Source organism: Lynx rufus, unplaced genomic scaffold (assembly GCF_022079265.1).
Source record: "Lynx rufus isolate CCGP_SWC_20201006 ecotype Redwood Valley unplaced genomic scaffold, mLynRuf1.p SCAF_8, whole genome shotgun sequence".
Lineage (NCBI taxonomy): Eukaryota > Metazoa > Chordata > Mammalia > Carnivora > Felidae > Lynx > Lynx rufus.
The window spans coordinates 134,783,025-134,798,626 of NW_025814896.1; the positions used below are offsets into that span (position 1 = coordinate 134,783,025).

At 54.8% G+C, this 15,602-nt stretch overlaps 1 long non-coding RNA gene across 1 annotated transcript in view; it reads left to right on the plus strand.

The window, feature by feature from the left end:
* LOC124503611 (uncharacterized) overlaps positions 1 to 15,602 on the plus strand; it is a 35,445-nt gene that overhangs the window by 6,318 nt on the left and 13,525 nt on the right. The window contains exon 2 of the long non-coding RNA XR_006960223.1: positions 15,090 to 15,231. This is a non-coding gene — a long non-coding RNA (uncharacterized LOC124503611). The remainder of the gene's footprint in view (positions 1 to 15,089; positions 15,232 to 15,602) is intronic.

Consider the following 15,602-nt stretch of genomic DNA (forward strand, 5'->3'; position numbering starts at 1 on the left):
GGGAGTTTGGTAAAGGAACGGACAAGTCCGTTCCAAACAGCAGACTGGTGCCTTCTTTCAGGGTCTTTCCCTGGGACACCAATGGTTTTGCATTTTCCCTCATCTTCCAGCTAGCGGGCTGGGGGCAGGGAAAGCAGGAGAAAGAAGCAGGAATCCAGAACAATCCACAGCCTGGAGAATCAGCTCAGCGTTGGATGCTGATGGTGTGACGCCATATTGTAAGGCTTGTATACGTTTAGCCCCATGGGCAGATGGTGCCCTGTGTAATAGACCTGTGGCTGCCCTAACCTCTGGTAATATATATTTTTTAAAAGTTTACTTATGTATTTTGAGAGAGAGAGAGAGAGAGAGAGAGAGACAGCGAGAGGGAACATGAGTGGGGGAGGGGCAGAGAGAGGGAGACGCAGAATCCCAAGCAGGTTGTTCACAACCAGCTCGGAGCCTGACGCGGGGCTCCGTCCCACTAACTGTGAGATCATGACCTGAGCCGAGAAGGAAAGACTCAGATGCTCAACCGACTGAGCCACCCAGGTGCCCCTAACCTCTGGTAAGAATTTTGAGTGAGGCCTTGCTACTCTTTAAATTATGCTCCATTATCCTTGCAGGGACACCTTGCTTTTTGGAATACGACTTGTTGAAAAGTTGCCCGAATATAGGATAAGCATTCACTTACGAAATCAGTGTTAAGCACACATTGTATATACTTTTCTACTAAAAACAAACCTGGAGAAAGTCTGTTATAAAGAATCGAATCGTATCTCGGGCCTTCCTCCTCCTCCCCATCCTGGATCTGCTTACGGTAGGTGTGGCTCTAGAGAAAACACTGGCAGTTCCCAGAGGCCTCCCGCCGGTACCCTGGAGGTGTTGTGATCCCATTTCCCATGGCTTACTCGCTTGGACAAGAGCTCAGTGAGAGAACTAAGATCAGACGATACAGGGGGACCCCAGGGCTTTCACAGACAGTGGCCACTCTGGGCTGCACTTAAGAATTCTTAGCTGCGCTGGTTGTATTGATTACATCGGTAGTCTGTGTCACAGACGGGCCACGGGAGGTGTGCTTCCTCAGCTGTGTGCAGACACGGGGCTCCGTGACTCGGGGGCTCCCAGGACCCAGGCGGCCCCAGCTGCACAAACGTGCAGATTTATCGACAGCCGCTCCGCTCTTGCCCCATCCGCCGAGGAAGCTCTGGCAGCATTGACCTAACAAGCATTGGAGAAGCGTGGGGCTTTCGGAATGTGCTGGGTGGGAAGGGGAAGCCACTGCGAAAATCAGGACAGCTGAGGAGAGAGGGCCGAGGGGCAACGGGCTTCAAAGTAGCTTCTTCTAAACCGTCCCTGTGACGTCATCATGTGCCCTGGCACCGCCTGAAAGTCTATCAGGTATGCGTTCGTTTGGGTTCACAGATAATTTCTTTTAATGAATGCACATGCCCACACGGGAGACCCTTTGAGCCGGTCTAGGGCCTCGATGCCCGCCTCTGACAGAGGCAGAAATGTCCACAGAGGCACGGAACGTGGCACCTGCTGGCCTGCGGCCGGGTGGGGCAGGGCCATTGACTCGGCACCTGTCGCTTCTCTTCCGTACCGACTAGACTGAGCGCGGGCCAGGCCACAGGGAGCAGAGGTTAGCACGAGGGACAGTGGAGGCCAGTGGACGGAGGGGCACAGGGACGGAGGGGTGAGGCCGGTGCCCCCGGCACCGCTCCCGATGCTCACCTGGTCTGGAGGGGAGGGGGGACTCTCTGTCTGGCCTCTCTTCCCCCCGGAGCCGCCCACCCCCTCTCTGGGACTCAACACCCAAGATGACATCATTAGAGAGAGAGGGCAGCAAGTCCAAGGATGCAATCAAGTTCTGCGGGTGAGCGGGGCCGCAGGACAGCTAATCGTGACTTCTGAGGGACAAAGGCCTTTTGCACGTGAGTCATTCAGCTTCCCAATGATGTTTTCTGGAACACAGCTTGTCAGTGGGTTGGGGCCAGAGGGAGAAATGGTGCCAGGGGCCCCTTTCCCAGCCTCGTTCCCACCGGCCTTTCAGATTGTCAGCCGGTGCACAACCTTCCCGATCACCTGTCCCCGCCAGCGCACCCAGACCTGGTCCTGCTCACGAGCAACTCACCTCCTCTCAGGCCTAGGTGTTCGGGAAGCAGGACATCCTCCTCGACTGAGATTTCACTCACGAGGGTGAGAGTACAGAGCAGAAAAAAGGCTCCATTATAAACACCTTAACAAGAGCCAACAAAGGAAACGCTGACTCTGTGGCCGGCCCCATCCCGGCTCCAGCGGGCCTGCGGGGGAGGGCAGGGTTTTGTGTGGAGTTCAAAGCCCCGAGTGAAAGCTAATGAGGACCATTGTATTTGGGCAAAGGACAGTGTGGGGAGCGCTTATCAGAAAGGAGGGTTAGATTACCCGCCTCCAGTTTCTGGAGGTTTTTGAAAGGCTGCCTTCGGGGCCCCTGAGGCTCCAGCGGAGTCTGTTTCCTAGGCACGTTTTCTAGGGGACCCCTTCAGGGAGTGGCTCCTGGGGTCACAGGGATGCCTGCTCTGTACCCACAGCAAAGGCACTAACAGAGACGGGGGTCGGGGGGAAGAGGGTTTGGGGGAAAGTTGCCCCACGATTGCTTGAGTCCTGGAAAGTCAGTGTTCCTGAGGAGCCCCCACGGTTTGGGGGGGCAGGGAAGTTGTTAGCGGGTGGGGATGGGCTTCAGCAAAGCTAAACCCGTGGAGAAACCCCGAGCTGAGGGTGCCTGTTCTGAGAGACCAGGGGCTCTAGCCTGTCAGTTCTTTGATTCTAAATTCAGGAATCTGGGACCCAAAATCAGCTGCTCTGATGTAACACTGGTCAGTGACTAGCAGAAGGCCATCAGTCTCTAGAACCTGCCTTGGCCTCTAGAAAGTGCCCATTACTTCTAGGAATCCGGGGCCAGGAGGGACGCCCCCCTCCGAGGGAGCGCTTGGACACGGAGGGAAAGGCCCTTCCTGTGCGTTTTGGGGACTCCTGTGTCAGCGCCCTGGTCACTGACCGGGGCTCCGCTGGCAGGACCCCGCCAGGCAGAGGGCTGCGGTCATGTTCCCAGGTGTGAAAGCAGGCTGAGCTGGCCCTGGGGCCCTTGGTATCGTCTTGCTCATCCCGGTCAGGTGCCCCTGTAGGGAAGTCAACTCCAGAAGTGCTCCAGAGTCCCTCGTGTTCGGAAATCTGCTTTTCTGTGTGTCTGTTCACTTTCCCATCGACAGAATGAGAAAAACAACGGTCTTTTTTGTCCCAAACGGGAACAAATTCCCTCACCCGCAAAACAGAACCCAGCCACGCCCACCGGGAGGAAATTACATACTGGTAATCAAGTGGACTAGGAAAGAGCACGAAAAATTATAGCATGAATGATGTTGAGTGTATGATAATGAAAGAAAGTGGTGAATAATTGTGCAGCAGCATTTCCGGGAAATACGGCTGGCGCTCCAGGACCGCTTCCCATTGGCCAGACATTAACTTCTAATTAAGATGTTAGCTCCTCTCTCCTCCCTGTGTTCGTTCGTATCGATTCTTCCAAAAGTCTCCGATTTCGTGCAACGTTGACAGAAGTAACGCGGGCCACGGAGATGCAGAGAGCATTCTAGGCACGCGAAGGAGGAAAATGCAGGGAAGGAAGAAAAGACGTGAACAGCGTTATCTCTTCCATGATTGAAAAACAGAGATTCTGGGCAGAGGAATGCAGGGGGACTGGGGACAGTTGGAGGCCCAGAGAGACGCTGGAGGGAGAGGTGGGAGGGTCCTCGGGGGGCGCAGGGTGTTGTCTGAGTCCCTGAGTGCAGAATTCTCAGCCACCTGAGTCTTCGAATTCTCAAAACCTCCCATGGCATTTCCAGAACAAATCAGTTTGAATTCACTTGAGTCAGAAACATGTCTGCTGCTGTGGCCTGACTAGGAATCCGGGGCTGGGGTTACTACTGCAGAGCTCCCCGAAATCTCAACAGCCTCCGAGCAGGGGGATGTCTGGGGAGGAGGGGCTGGCGGGGGGTCATTTTCTGTATTAGCTGGGTGCCCGCTCGCTGCATTGCTCTCCGTCTTCTGAGAGCCGGGTCCCGGAGCTCCAGCCTCTAAGTGCAGAGAGTTGGACCCAGGTGGCTTTATGGAGCCTCAGAGGGCCCTGAAAACACTCAGCAAATAGCATCTTGGTGAGTTCAGCAAGGCCTTCAGGTACTGAAGAGAAGACCTCTGGCCTTGACATTGGGCTTTGCCTGGGAGTCTCTACCAGGCAGGGAAAGGATTACATAACTGTGGCAGCTGACGGGTGCCGGTCCACAGGGTCCGCCAGGTGCAATCCGTGCCCCAGCGCCATCCACTCCATCCTCTGAGCGCCGGGAGGTGGGTGCTCGTGTTTCACGGGTGAGAAAGCGAGGCTCAGATTGCGGACCCGACTTGCCTGTGGCTGTGCAGCTGATGAATAGGGAGTTGGGATTCAGCTGGACCAGCAGACCCCAGACCTGAGCCCCCAAGAAACGGCTCTGCTGCCCTGGGCTGTATGGAAGGAAGGGGGTGCAGGTGCCTGTTGAGTAACTGTGCTCTGCCTTAACTGATGGTTCTTGATTAAAAAAAATTTTTTTTTAATGTTTATTTATCTTTGAGAGAGAGAGACAGAGAGACAAAGAGACAGAGTACAAGCAGGGGAGGGGCAGAGAGAGAGGGGAACACAGAATCTGAAGCAGGGTCCCGGCCCTGAGCTGTCAGCACAGAGCCCAGTGAAGGGCTTGAACTCACGATCCACAAGATCATGACCTGAGCCGAAGTCAGACGCTTAATTGACTGAGCCACCCAGACACCCCTAGTTTTTGATTGTTTAAGAACAACTCATCTTTCAAGCAAATTGTTTGCCAGAGTGGCAAAGTTTGCCAATGATCCCTTAATTTTCTTTCTTTCTTTCTTTCTTTCTTTCTTTCTTTCTTTCTTTCTTTCTTTCTTTCTTTCTTTCTTTTCTTTCCTTCTTTCTTTTTCTTTCTTTCTTCTTCCTTTCTTTCATGTTTATTTATTTATACTTTTTTTTTAAAACATTTATTCACTTTTTGAGAGACAGAGAAAGACAATATGAGTGGGGCAGGGGCAGAGAGAGGGGAACACAGAATTCAAAGCAGGCGCCAGGCTCCGAACTGTCAGCACAGAGCCTGACACGGGGTTCGAACTCACGAACTGTGAGATCATGACCTGAGCCCAAGTCGGACGCCCAACTGACTGAGCCACCCAGGCACCCCTTTTGTTTATTTATTTATTCTGAGTGAGAAGGAGAAAGAGAGAGAGAGGGAGGAGCAAAGAGAGAGAGGGAGGAGGAAAGAGAGAGGGAGAGATAATCCTAAGCAGCCTCCAGCACAGAGCCTGACGCGGGGCTCAATCCCACAAACCGTGAGATCACGACCTGAGCTGAAATCAAGAATCAGATGCTTAACCGACTGAGCCACCCAGGCGCCCCAATGATGCCTTCATTTAAAAAAATATAAAATTAGCACTGATTCCAGGTTTTGTCTATATAATATCGCCACCCTCACTGGGATACATGTGCTGGAGAAAGAAAGAGGGAACCAGTGGGGGGAAGCAGCAGGTGGGCCCAAAGTTATACCTGCAAGAATGTCTTGTGGGTCTTGACAGAAAAACGTTGAGAAATCTGTGTCAGGAAGTGGCCGGGTTCCACCTTCCTTATTTCGTGGTAACCCCAGGGTGGGGGTTGGGGGGTGGCATTATCTGGTGATGATAAGAAAATGAGGCTTAGGCAGATACAGGACTAGTGTTGTGGGTACAACTTTGTGCTCCAGAAAGATATGCTCAAGTTGTAACCCCTGGGACCTATGAATGTGACTTCTCTTGGGCCTAGGGTTTTTGCAAATATAATCAGGTTAAGATGAGGTCATGTGGGTGGGCCTAACGCAGTGATGGGCGTCTTTATTTTTTTATTTGTTTTTATTTTTTTATTTGTTTTTTTTTTTAACGTTTATTTTTGAGACAGAGAGAGACAGAGCATGAATGGGAGAGGGTCAGAGAGAGGGAGACACAGAATCTGAAACAGGCTTCAGGCTCTGAGCGGTCAGCACAGAGCCCGACGCGGGGCTCAAACTCATGGACCGCGAGATCATGACCTGAGCCGAAGTCGGCCGCTTAACCGACTGAGCCACCCAGGCGCCCTTAATGGGCGTCTTTATAAGACAACACGCCCACAGAGAAGACAGAGAGAATCCCGGATGATGACCAGGCAGAGGCTGGAGGGATGCGCCCACAAGCCAAAAACTGTTTGCAACCAGAGAAGTCAAGAGGCAAGGAAGGATCCTGCTGTAGATCCTTCCGAGGGAGCATGGCCCTGCTGATACCTTGAGTTTGGACTTCTAGCCCCCAGAACGTGAGAAAATAAATCCCTGTTCTTTTTTTAAAATTTATTTTGAGAGAGAGAGAGGGAGAGAGAGGAGAATCCCTGCTGCAAGGTCTCAAAAACCAGAGGAGGAGCAGAAGTTTGGTTCATACATCCTGGGGAGCTTTGAGAGCATGAGTGCGGGCAAGAGGGTAAGAACCTGCTGAGTGTTTAGAATATTTGCGCTTCATCAAGGGATCGGTGAGGGTAAAGGAAGGGCCTTGCCCGGTTACATCAGCTGTACTCCCAGAAGAAGGGAGAAACTCGGGAGTTCCCTTGCGATTTAGGGGTCCTTAAAGAGTGCAGGAGGGGGGTGGAGGGAAGGACTAGATTGGTGTCAGGGGCTGTGGCTGCAGGCTGGTGTCCAGGTGAGGGCTGGGTGCCCGAGGAGGAGAACCACCGAGTCCGGGTGAGAGGCAGGGACCAGAGAAGGCAGGAGCGGGCCCCAGGGCAGGATCAGCCCACAGGAGGCCCAGGGAAGTCAAGCTGGCTCGGGAGCTGTTGACATACAGAGCATACGTGATTTCTGATGATAAATCACCCTGGAAAGGCATTAAATATCGTGTTCGTGAGTGACTCAGAACCCAAGTATGTTGCTCCTCTTGTAATGTGGGCGGCCAAGTTATGTCGAACGAGATGAAGGGGTTAGTATCTCATGAATGTGCGTGGGAGGCTGACTGCATTGGAGAAAGAGTTAATAATTAAACCGTTTGCGCCACCACAATGGGCCGGGGCTGGCCAGGGTCCCCGGGCTGACCCCACTCCTCACCCGCCCCGTTGGTATGTGGCCCACATGGGAAGACCACAGGAAGCTCGGACCTCGGGCCCTGAACAACAAGGCATTTTGCTTCTGGAAACTGCCAGGACAGGAAATTAGTGAGGCCGATTAGGAAAACCAATTTGGCTTGACTTGAATTGGGTGAGGAGGAGGAGGAGAGAGGCGAGGGGAAGGGGGTGTGCAGGGAGACCCTGGACTCCCCTGTGAGGCCTGAGTTATTCACCTCCCTCCTCCGGTGGGGAAGCCAAGGCTCAGAGAGGTTAAGCAGTTGGCAGAGGCTTTGCGGCCGGCCAGGAGAGAGGATGCGGGCCTGTAGACCCTCAATGCCTCCAGCCTGAGCCCACCGTCACCCCCTGCCCCTGCCCTGCTGGACTGCCTCTCCCAGACCCCAGGCTTGCAGGCCCTGACAAGAAATAGGGGGCCCAGATCCCGCCTCCGGCTCCGGCTCTCTCGGGTGGTTATCAAGGAAGAAGCGGGAAGAGGGGTGTCAGCCCCATACCACCATTACCCGCCCTGGGGCCCTGGACCGCCTGTGGCTTCTGGAAAGGGGTTGATGATGCCTTCCTCTGGCAGGTGGGGCAGACTAGATGCTGTCCCCTCCTCGCATCGCACGGTTCGTGATTTCGGGAGTCTTGAAGTGAGAAAGAAGGGGTCTGTGAGGAGCTGGGCCGCGGGGCCCAGAAGAAGAGGTGAGGAGCTGGGCCGCGGGGCAGGAGGCCACTCCTGCGGTCGCTGAGCATCAGGGCCCCCAGAGCCCCGAAACCTCGCCTTGCTTTCGGCTACAGCACCTCCGGCCCCACTCCTTTCCCACGCACCTTGCAGGGGGCAGCTCTCTTCTCGCCCCACGAGGTCCCATCCCTGCCACACCTCTCTCCAGGGCATGCGACAAGAGCCCGCTCGGCCATCAACCCAACAAGGAGACCCCCTTGATGTCCTCACTGCCCGAGGATCCCCTCTGCCAGAGCCTCCTTGCAGGGGTGCCAGCCTCCTCTCCCTCGTGGCGGGCCGGGGCTGCTCCTCACACCCACCCCTTCTAGTTATTTCCCTGGTGTAATGCACAGAGCAGCAGAAATGCTGCTTCTGGAAAAAAATTCCTATGGAAGACCAGTCCCCGTCTGTCTGTCTGTCTGCTCACAATGGGACCCCCAGTTCCTGCAAAGGTCCTTCCCGGGGTCCTTAAGCCCGTGGCTGCCGGGTGGGTGTGGCTCACTGATTACAAAGATGACCCACGGTGAGGCCCCGGAGGCCACCCAGCTGGCCTGGAGCAGTCCAAGTCTCCTGATTCACGACCCAGGGGAACCCCTTCCTTTGTGGGGGGCACAATAAAGAGACAAGCACACCCTAAGAACCTGTGAGTGTGGTAGGATTCAGTCAAGGACACTGGGATGCGGACATCATATCCTGGGTCACCCCGTGCAATCACTAGGGTCCCTAAGTGTGGAAGAGTCAGTGGAGTCACGATGTGTGAGACGCAGCCGGCCATCGTTGGCTTTGACGGTGGAACAGGCCCCAGGCGGCTTCCAGAAGCTGGAGAAGACAAGGAAAGCTCCAGAAAGAACACGGCCCCACGAACCCTTTGATTAGTCCAGTGAGACCCATTTTAGACTTCTGGCCTCTGGAACTGTAAGATGATAAGTTTGTATGGATTTAAGCCATCACGTTTGTGAGAATTTGTTAGAGCGGGAACAGAAAACGAACATACTGGGTGCCACCTTTTCCCATGACAGGTCTCAGGGAATGGTTCTCCACGTGTGCATGTGCGGGGATGGAAACCGGGCCGCGGGACCTGAGCTGGCAGGTCCTGGAGCCTTCAGGCCTCTGTGCCAGTGTGGCAGTGCCCCATCAGCACCGCACCCAGAGAAATGAGCTCTCTCACATCTGCCCGTCTAGTTACCCCGTGACCCGGTGGCTTAGAACAATTCCTTACAGGCTCTGGGGAGCAGGTGCAGTCAGCGTGTATTCTCTGGGCTCTGGAAGCTGGACAAATGGGCCTACAGCCCCTAGGAGGACAGCATCGGGCCTGGAGGAGGGAGGTGGGAGGTCCCACGTCTGTCCCAGGTGTTTTCAGTTCAGCCGGGGATAGGCAGGTGCAGAGAAGATCCCACGTCAGGACGTGCTGGGGGCATGGGGCGCAGACAGCAGCCTGTGGGCACGAGAGCATGTGGGACTGGGAGGAGCCCCGCCGAGGGTGAGGAGCACGTAGGAGCAGGAGGCAGGCCTGCACGGAGGCTGCTATGCTGGGCAGCCTGACGGAAGGGCCTCGAAGGGCAAGCTCAGAAGCTGTGAATCCACAGGTGGGACCAGAGTGGTTTGAGCCAGCTTCCCTGCTGTCTCCTCTTCTTGGGCGCTCAGGGCCACTTCTGCCCCGGGTGGGACATGGGGCAGTGGCGGCCAGGAGGCTGTGAGCAGCGCTGACGTGTGGTCTCCACTCTCTTCTCCCTGCCCGGCAGGCCCGGAAGCCATCTGTGGATGAGGCTGGACCCCAAGACGGGGAGCCCGTGTGGGCCTGGCCCCTTGCCCTGCAGACTCGTGGGGTGAGTGAGGCGAGGCCTCAGCGCGTGAAGCCTCGGACATTCCTGGGTTCACTTCTCATCTGGGCCCGTCTGCCTATCTCAGGGGATTCACCGGGTTTAGAAAGAGCCCCGTGCACCTGGGTGGCTCAGTCGGTTAAACATCCGACTTACTTGGGCTCGGGTCACGATCTCACGGTTTGTGGGTTCGAGCCCCGCGTCGGGCTCTGTGCTGATGGCTCGGAGCCTGGAGCCTGCTTCGGATTCTGGGTCTCCCTCTCTCTCTGCCCCTCCCCCACTTGTGCTCTGTCTCTGTCTCTCAAAAATGAATAAAATGTTAAAAAGAAACAAAGAAAGAGAAAGAAAGGAATAGCCCTGTGGTCTTCAGAAGGCACCTTGTGTGCGGCTGGAGAACACGAGTATGAGGGGTTCATGTTACAGGAGGCGGGAGGGGCTGGCAGGCCCAGGGGGGACCAGCCAGGTGGGACAGCTGTCACCACCACTGCCACCTCCACTGAGGAGCAAGGCCGCCTTGGGAGCAAATCTTTCACCCTCGAAAGCTTCTCCCAAGTCTCCCCTGATCCTGTGTTGTGTCTCTCCCTGTTTTCTTGGGGCACCTCATTCCACGTGTCTTTGGGCACCTGCAGGTTCTAGAACAACGAATACATCATTTTGGATGAAGTTAATCATGTTAGGCACAGCCAGGATAAGGACTTCTAAAAGTAAATGTTTTTTTGAAAATAGGCTTTTGAGACTTTTTAGGGGAGAAATCTGTGAAATCCACTCCAGCATCCCTTATAAAGCACATTCATTGGCACTCACTCTATTATTTTATGAGGACACCTTTTACTACCCGGATCCTTAAAGGTAAGCGTATCCCTCCTGTCAGGCTATTAAAACATGACAAGGATAGTTCAGTGCCCTTTAACATAAATTTTAAATCAAAGTATAATGTGCAGAGACACTTAGTAATTATATATGCTCTTTGCCCACCGCCGTCGTAGTCCTATATTACAGTGACCATTGAGGTAAAATGGATAAAATCAGAATTTTATGATAGGTGGCTTTATTCTTTCCCGTTAAAATTCCTATTAATGTGTTTGACCCCTCAATAACAATTTGTTGAATACCGTGCATTTGTGTTATAATCACAGCCAACACTTGCAGAGGGCTTACCGTGCTCAGCGACGTGCCGCGATTCCCGTGCATTGTTCCACTTAATCCCCAAGGATTTATTTGGTGGCTTCCATAATGATCCCCAATTCAGAGATGAGGAAACTGAGGCACAGAAGGGTTGGGTAGTTGGCCAAGAGTCACACGGCAAGTGGGCGGTGGGCAGAAATCCAGGCCTGGGCTTCTCCCCTCTCGGCAGGGTGGCAAGGAGGCCATGGGCAGTGAATGGTTCCCCCAGGCCAGAGCAGCACATGGTCTGATGGGCGGGCTGTCCCAGCAGCTCCCAATTTGTGCCCAGAGGGAGTGCGGCTATCAGCAGTTAGTGTGGAGGGAGGGAAAGGCATTTTGGATTTGACACATTTTTCATTTTAGAACTTGCTACCCTGACTTGTCAAGTAGAAATTAGAACCACGCTGGTTTCTGGATGTTCTCCCACTTAAAAAATTCTAGAGGTGATAGGCAACACTTCTTAACCTCCCAAGGTGCATTTTCCTTAATCGGGCACATCGGAACCACAGAGAGCGTCGCTGAGACAGAGTGAAGGTGTTTATCTCGTCTTTATTTATGAAACATTCCGGGGAAAATTTCTTTCTCTCAATTCAGGTGAGAAGCATCAGCCCCAGGACTTTTAAAAGAGGGCATGACCGTGGTACCCCAAATGTCAGTCCCCACGAGAGGTAACTGTTTTGTGGAGGGTTTACTCATCTTGCCTGAACGGCCGGCTTGTCCATGGGACGAGTGCCCAGCCCCCACTTTAGTCGCCCCTGTCCTTGGTGAGCTCTTGGAGGCCGGTGTGTGCCTGAGTCACTGTGGCCTCATTCTGCTCCCAGAAACTAGTACTCTTGTAAGTACCAAGTGCCCGGTTCACTCTGGTCCCCTGGAACTCCCATAGGATAGGTGGCCGAGCCATTGACACGTCTGGGACACGGAACCGAGGCTCGCACGGCACAGGCCAGGCTTGGGCTGCTCCTGATGGAGAGAAGCCCATTGATTCAGAGAATGGCTCACCCAGTCAGTCCCTGCCCCCTTTTCCTCCAGAGAAACGGATGGCCAGATTTAAAGTCCTCTGACCTTCTCCCCTCTGCCTTAAGAGCTCACACTCCGAGATTCTGGTGAGGGGGTTGATTCTGAGTCAGTCTTAAAGATTTTATTTTATTTTTTCAAATATTTATTTATTTTTGAGAGAGACAGAGAGAACACGCAGGGGAGGGGCAGAGAGAGAAGGGGACAGAAAATCTGAAGCAGGCTCTGTGCTAACAGCAGTGAGCCCGATGCAGGCCTTGAGCCCACAAACAGTGAGATCATGACCTGAGCCAAAGTCAAGAGTCAGACGGGTAACTGCCTGAGCTCCCAGGCGCCCCATAATCTTAAAGATTTTAGACTCGGGCTGTTTGCTTGGTGCTCACCCCCTCCCCAGCTCCTACTGGCCGAGCACCTTTGGGGCCCCCAGGCTTGCGGTGGCCCTGGCCAGCAGGCTCCCTGCTCCCTCTGCGGCTGACAGCGGCTGCACATTCTGCGTGACGTGGGTGAGGTAGCGGGGTTGCGAGAAGTCCGGCTCTCCAAGCACGACTGAATGAGAGCTCAGGGAGCTCATTGTCACAAAACGAAAACAGGAAAGCTGTGGGCAGATTCAATCCTTCGCTGGACACAGTGTGGTATCAAAGCGGAGGCCCTCTCTGTCCTGGACGCTGAGCGCCACGCTGGAAACTCAGCCCTGGGACTCTTGGCCCTTGGCCCTTGGGGCCTGGCCGGCTGCCTGATCCCAGATGTCCTTCCAGGGAGGTCTGCACTTTTCCCCGCTGCTCTGCCGGTGGGGCTCCCCCACGGGGACAAGGTCCTCCCCTACTCAGCGGAACACCAGGGCCGAGGGGGCCTCTGCCCCTGTCTTCTGTACCCCCGGCTGGTCTGCTGACTCTCTCCCTGGTTTCAATCCCAGTTTGGGAACTTATTAGCTGTGTAGCTGTGGGCGAGCGTCTTACCCTGTCTGAGTCTCAGTGCCCCCGTCTGTCAAATGGATGCAATGACCTGGCTTCAGAAGGCCCTCGTGAAGCGGCTGGGCATCGGACCGAGGGCCTGGCGTTTGTGGGTGCTGAAAAGAGTGTCCCTTCTTCATCACTCTCCGCCTGTCTTTAAAATCTGTTATCTCCCGCCCACCCCTTCCTGCTTCTATGGACCTGCTTCTATGGTCTTGGGCCATTCTCCTGTGCTTGCTCTCTGTGGGACACCTCTGCGGGCGCCCCCACCCGCTGACAGCCCCTCTTCGGTCCCGGCCCCTTGCTCGGGGCTCAGACCTCAGGGACTCCCCCTGAGTGACGGCCTCCAGGCTGGGTGGGCAGAGAAGTCCCTGGGTCCTGGATCTGCCGGTGCACACGCTGGCCGAGGCAGACGGGCTCTGAGATCCGAGGCCTTTTCTTTTGTGAAAGAGTGAAGAGAAGAGTATCTTACGTGCCTGTTCAGTGGCAGACGCTGCTTCGAGGAAGCTGGGAAGTGAGGGAAGCTGGAGGGGATGGTCCCGGGAGCAGGAAGATGGGAGGGACCTGGCTGACCCGTTTTGCAACGGAGAGAGAAGTCCCTGACAGGTGTTTTGGAAAGCAGGCATCAGAGAGAGAGAGAGAGAGAGAGGGAGAAGGGGGGCGGGCAGGGAAAGGGAGATAGAGAGGGGGGAGGGGGGAAGAGACAGGAGTGAGAGAAAGAGACAGAGAAGGGGAGAGAGACAGAGAGAGAGGGAGAGAGGGAGAGAAAGAGGAAGAGAAGGGAAGGGGAGAGACAGAGAGAGGGAGACAGAGACAGGAAGTGCCCTGTCTGCGGCCCCAGCTTTCCAGAATTTGCCCCTGCTCCTGGCTACTCTGTCACCGGGTCCCAGGTGATGGGAGCTGTCTGTAGGGTTGTATGGTCGGCCTTCTCTGAATGGACGTGTTAATGGAGGGTTGACTTCAGCCTTTTCTGACCCCCCGCCGCACCCCCCCAGTGGAATTATAATTGGAATCTCCTTCAGTGGTTCTGGTTTCGTGAGGTGCCTTTCCTGGATAGTCACCCAGCGATCAAGGTTCCACCCACTGGCGGGGAGTGTGGCCCTAGCATGGGCCGGGGCACACGCCTGTCTGACCGCTTGCTGGCTGGTGGTCTCCAGAAAGTTGCTTAGACTCGCTCTTGCCATCTGTGACGTCACGGTGGCCGTGAGGGAGAAGGAGGTGCTATAGGAGGAGTGGCACAGGAAGGGCTGGGCTCCTGGCTAGCGGCCCCTGGGTGGGGAGTAGGCCGTGGGCGCCCTGGAGCCCGAGGCCTGGGTTCCACTCCTTGCTGGATGCTGAGTGACCGGGGGAGGCCCCTGCTTCTCAGGCGCTGCTGAGCCGGGGCTCACAGATGATCCGGCTGAGGACGGCTCCCCCACCGAGGGGACCCGTTTCCAGTCACGGAGGCCCGTCCTTGACCTGGGCCTCCAGAGCCAGACGGTCAGCCTCGGAGAGGTTTTATGGGACAACTGACGGGGAGAAACAGGCCCTTTCTCTGTTTGCCCGCTCCCCCGGGGTCGCTGCAAGTTTGACTTAGTTCAGATAGCACTTTATTGCACCGCTCCCTCCTCAGAAAAATCCCTGTAATTTAGGGATTTCCTATTTATCTTTCAGTTTTATGGCCATTTGGTGAAATGGCTATGACTATGGCCTGTGTGTGTTTAACCTGTGTAGTTAAATTATATATTGATACCTCTCATCAAGCCTCTCTCTCACACACACTCACGTACACACCCTTTCACACTCGTACACATACACACTCTCAGACACATTCTCATATATACTCTTATACATACCCTTTCACAGCCACACACACACACGCATCTTCACTCACACACACTTAGACACTCTCTCACACACATTCACACACACATTTTACTCTCACGCACTCACACGCCCTCTCATACACATCCTCACACACATTTTCTGTTCCACACACTCTCACACAATCTACACACACACACCCACGTGCACACCCACGCCTCACCCGCTCCACTCTCCACAGTCCCCAGCGGCCTCCTGGAACTCTGCTCCAAGCTGTGAGCCACAGGCCAAGAGCTGCGTGGCTCCCCCTGCTCCTGGAGCCCCTTGGGTCTGTTGGCAGGTTTGTAAATGGCGCTCTGTGGAATCCAGGGCAAAGGGGTAGGCCGGTTGGCGTGAGCGTTGGCGCTCCAGCCGTGGTTCTTATTTTCACTTCAATTAGCCCAGCTTCACATTTCTGTTTTGTCTACTAGGGCTCCTCATGACTTTTCTTTTGAAGAAAGAATTCCATTGCTAAAAAAGATTTGAGAACGACTGGCCCGCCTCATAGGCCGCTAAGACACCTGGGGACTACGCATGAAGCATCTGTATCTCCACAGCCAACGATGCCAGGAGGTGGGTGAAGTCGCTTCGGGTGTGAGTCCGGGATTGAGGGATGGAGACTGAGGGGGCCCGTCTTTGTGGGAATGGGCGTCCTGGAAACAGTGCTTTTTTTTTTTTTAAATTTTTTTTTTTTCAACGTTTATTTATTTTTGGGACAGAGAGAGAGACAGAGCATGAACGGGGGAGGGCCAGAGAGAGAGGGAGACACAGAATGGGAAACAGGCTCCAGGCTCTGAGCCATCAGCCCAGAGCCCGACGCGGGGCTCGAACTCACGGACCGCGAGATCGTGACCTGGCTGAAGTCGGACGCTTAACCGACTGCGCCACCCAGGCGCCCCGAGTGCTTTGGGAGTGAGAGAACATTCCTCTCGGAAGAATAGGGC